Source organism: Sparus aurata, chromosome 11 (assembly GCF_900880675.1).
Source record: "Sparus aurata chromosome 11, fSpaAur1.1, whole genome shotgun sequence".
Taxonomy (NCBI): domain Eukaryota; kingdom Metazoa; phylum Chordata; class Actinopteri; order Spariformes; family Sparidae; genus Sparus; species Sparus aurata.
This window is the reverse complement of record NC_044197.1, coordinates 1163166-1167950: the sequence shown is the minus strand read 5'-3', so window position 1 is coordinate 1167950 and position 4785 is coordinate 1163166. Positions and strand designations below refer to the sequence as shown.

At 38.3% G+C, this 4785-nt stretch overlaps 1 long non-coding RNA gene across 1 annotated transcript; it reads right to left on the bottom strand.

Moving 5' to 3' along the window:
- Nucleotides 1-2689: 2689 nt before the first annotated feature.
- Nucleotides 2690-4618, bottom strand: LOC115592038 (uncharacterized). Its single transcript, XR_003986052.1, has 2 exons — nucleotides 4525-4618; nucleotides 2690-2906 (listed from the first exon to the last, which is right to left on the bottom strand). It is a non-coding gene; the product is annotated as an uncharacterized LOC115592038 (long non-coding RNA).
- Nucleotides 4619-4785: the final 167 nt, after the last annotated feature.

The window sequence follows — 4785 nt, the reverse complement described above, 5'->3', positions numbered from 1 at the left end:
TTTGCCAGGACAGTCTTTCCAAGATCTTAATTTGTAACAGTCTTGAGCGACCTCTTGTTGACAGATGTCAACTCTCAAACTGAGAATTAAATATCTTCACTTATAACGTTCGCCGAATTAATAAGAAGGTCTGACTAGTTAATAATGTGTTGTAGCCAGCGTTTCATAAAGTTTATGAAGTGTCTCCTAACTCACAAAGTCTCAAAATTGCTCGTTTTTTAAGGGAGTCTGGGGACTTTCTGCGCAGACGACAAAGGAGTGTAATTTATTAGTTCGTGTTTACTGTATTTGAAAACTTAGACGTGTTTACCGTCAGTATGTTGTATTCTGTAATAAATTCGGTCTAAATTACGAAACTTCAGACACGGAAGCAAGTGAGAAAAGGCAGGCTGGTTTAATAATGTCCTGACAACCTGACATTTTTTACGAGGAAAGAAACATCACAGTGTATTGAATTTAATGCCGAATTGACAAGAAAGCATCAGTTATTTAAAATTCGTCGAAGCTGCTTCACAAAGTTGTTTTGTACGTTTCTCCTCATGTAGCAACGTTTAAAATGACGCGATTTGTAATGGACTCTGGTACGGGCGCAGAGTTTTGCCAGGACAGTCTTTCCAAGATCTTAATTTTGAACAGTCTTGAGCGACCTCTTGTTGACAGATGTCAACTCTCAAACTGAGAATTAAATATCTTCACTTATAACGTTCGCCGAATTAATAAGAAGGTCTAACTAGTTAATTATGTGTTGTAGCCAGCGTTTCATAAAGTTTATGAAGTGTCTCCTAACTCACAAAGTCTCAAAATTGCTCGTTTTTTAAGGGAGTCTGGGGACTTTCTGCGCAGACGACAAAGGAGTGTAATTTATTAGTTCGTGTTTACTGTATTTGTAAACTTAGACGTGTTTACCGTCAGTATGGTGTATTCTGTAATAAATTCGGTCTAAATTACGAAACTTCAGACACGGAAGCAAGTGAGAAAAGGCAGGCTGGTTTAATAATGTCCTGACCACCTGACATTTTTTACGAGGAAAGAAACATCACAGTGTATTGAATATAAAGCCGAATTGACAAGAAAGCATCAGTTATTTAAAATTCGTCGAAGCTGCTTCACAAAGTTTTTTTTGTACGTTTCTCCTCATGTAGCAACGTTTAAAATGACGCGATTTGTAATGGACTCTGGTACGGGCGCAGAGTTTTGCCAGGACAGTCTTTCCAAGATCTTAATTTTTAACAGTCTTGAGCGACCTCTTGTTGACAGATGTCAACTCTCAAACTGAGAATTAAATATCTTCACTTATAACGTTCGCCGAATTAATAAGAAGGTCTAACTAGTTAATAATGTGTTGTAGCCAGCGTTTCATAAAGTTTATGAAGTGTCTCCTAACTCACAAAGTCTCAAAATTGCTCGTTTTTTAAGGGAGTCTGGGGACTTTCTGCGCAGACGACAAAGGAGTGTAATTTATTAGTTCGTGTTTACTGTATTTGTAAACTTAGACGTGTTTACCATCATTATGTTGTATTCTGTAATAAATTCGGTCTAAATTACGAAACTTCAGACACGGAAGCAAGTGAGAAAAGGCAGGCTGGTTTAATAAGGTCCTGACAACCTGACATTTTTTACGAGGAAAGAAACATCACAGTGTATTGAATTTAATGCCGAATTGACAAGAAAGCATCAGTTATTTAAAATTCGTCGAAGCTGCTTCACAAAGTTTTTTTTGTACGTTTCTCCTCATGTAGCAACGTTTAAAATGACGCGATTTGTAATGGACTCTGGTACCGGCGCAGAGTTTTGCCAGGACAGTCTTTCCAAGATCTTAAATTTTAACAGTCTTGAGCGACCTCTTGTGGACAGATGTCAACTCTCAAACTGAGAATTAAATATCTTCACTTATAACGTTCGCCGAATTAATAAGAAGGTCTAACTAGTTAATAATGTGTTGTAGCCAGCGTTTCATAAAGTTTATGAAGTGTGTCCTAACTCACAAAGTCTCAGCATTACTCAGTTTTTAGGGAAACAAAAAATAAATATGGGCAACCAAGTTTTCACTTACCAATATTTTTTAAAATTTCTTTTTAAATAATCAACTGTATCAGAACAAACATTTTAAATAACCCTCCCAATCCCCTGTACAAGTAAATCAAATGTGTTCAGGCCTATGAACATTTAGTTCTTTACAGACAAGTAATATGATTTTAAAGTCTGTTCTCACACACAGGGAGTCAGTGCAGTGACTTAAACCACACACAGTAAACCAGAACTGAGAACACACAGAAATCGTTCTGTGCAGACTACAATGAGGCTGCATGATGAGCATATAAACTACTGTAGCTGCTCAAAATGACCTTTTATCTGTCTGCTTCCTGATATCACAGGCAGCACTTCAGGTATATTTCATATCAGCTGCTGGTAAAATATTATAAACCTCACTGAGCTGCTGTTAGCTTTATCAATGTGATGAGACATTATTAAACAACACATGTGCCATGTTCATAAATCAGTCATGCCCAAAATAGGAATAGAAAGTAAGGGGAATGGAAGCCCTGCTCTCCATTGCAGGAAAAAAATTTATATATCAAATATAGTTAAAGTCTTGACAATGCCACTGAGAGGAGACACTGGACTCCATCAAAAGACTCAACACGTTCTTTAAAAATCAGGGATGAGCAGAATTAAAACCACAACAGAGTGTAATTCAAAAAAAGGGTTTATTGCATAAATAGCCAGTAAAGACAACAGTGCTCACTGTCTGAGCAGGTGAAACCGTAAGTCAACAAACAACTGCACGAGCTGAAGGAGTCGTCATCAGAAGACAGATACTCAGTTTTCCTGCTGCCTCCGGCTCCTGTTGTAGCTCGTCTCCATTGTTTGACTCGTCTTGTTCATCTTGGTGAACCGTCCGTCACCTGCAAGATGAGGAAGAAGAGCAGTGGTAGTTTCATTTCTCTTTGTGCAGGTTTTGTGTGTATTTGTAGGTTTTTTTTTGTGTATTTGTGGAGGTTTTATGTGTCACTGTGGAGGTTTTTGTGTATTTGTGGAGGTTTGTGAGTTTTTTGTGTGTATTTGTGGAGGTTTGTTGAGATGTTGTGTGTCATTGTGGAGGTTTTGAGTCTCTTTGTGGAGGCTTTTGTGTATTTGTGTAAGTTTTTAGTGAATCTGTGGAGGTTTGTGTGTTTGTGGAGGTTTTGTTTATTTGTGGACATTTTTTGTGAATTTGTGGAGGTTTGTTGAGATTTTGTGTGTCATTGTGGAGGTTTTGAGTCTCTTTGTGGAGGTTTTATGTGTCATTGTGGAGGCTTTTGTGTATTTGTGTAAGTTTTTAGCGAATCTGTGGAGGTTTGTGTGTCATTGTGGAGTTTTTTGTGTATTTGTGGACATTTTTTGTGAATTTGTGGAGATTTTGTGTGTCATTGAAGAGGTTTTGATTCTCTTGGTGGAGGTTTTGTGTGTCATTGTGGAGGTTTTGTGTATATTTACAGTTTTTTGTGAATTTGTGAAGTTTTGTGGAGATTTTGAGTGTATTTGTGGAGGTTTTGAATGTGTCTGTAAAAAGTATTTAACATGTGTATACACTAAGAGACACAACATTAGAACCAGTGACAGGTGAAATAAATAACATGGATCATTGTGTTCCAATGCCATGTTCGGCTGTGAAACCATGAGTCCTAGCATTCATGTAGATGTCTCTTTGACAAACACCAGTCACCCAAACACAGCTGCAGACCGAGTACACCCCCTCATGGCAGCAGCACTCCTTGATAGCAGTGCCCCCCCAGCAGGACAACGCGCCTGCAACGCTGCAAAAACTGCTCAGGAACGACCCGAGGAACGTGGGAAAGAGCTCAAGGTGTCAACCCGGCCTCCAGATTCCCCAGATCTCAATCCAACTGAGCTTCCACTGGATGCAGTCAGAGCCAAGAACGATCCACGGGGGCCCCAACGTGGATGGGAGTTGGTTCTGGCGCATCCAATAGATGGTCAGCTGGATTGGGATCTGGAGAATGAGGAGGCCAGTTTGACACCTTGGGTTCTTTGCCATGAGGGGGTGTAGTTGGTCTGAACGGTGTTTGGGTGGGTGGTGTTTGTCAAAGAGGATCCACAGAAATGACAGAACTCAAAGTTTCCCAGCAGAACATTTGATTGTAACAAGATGATCAATGCTCACTTCACTTGTCAGTTGTTTTAATATTGTGGCTGAACAGTGAAGATATACATGTTAAATAAAATATGATCATATCATTTATATTACATATAAATGAGATCAAATAAATGCAGGCGTTCTAAACAGACAGACTGTTTATATTTCCTCTCAGTAAACAAAAAACATTTAAAATACTACTAAATTTAAAGAGCCGTGTCCTAACAGAGACACTATAGTGGCTTCTGCCAACACAAACTGTCGGTATTCAACAACCTGTGAATGAGACTCAACTATCCTCTAGAATCATTTACTGATATTAATGAACAGCAAGTGACACATCTCACACTTTCTGCCTTTAATTTTTGCACCTACATTGCACTGACCTTGTTGGACCAGGTGTCTCTCCTCTCCGGGTCTGATCACCACACAGTCAGAGATGTTCCACCTGAAGTTGAAGACAAGTCCCACTGTTCACCTGGAGAGAGGAGGCAGTACTTTAATAACATGATGACTACATGCATATATAAACACACACATATACATATACATATATATATATATATATACATATATATATACATACATACATATACACATATATATATATATATATATATATATATATTATATATATATATATATAT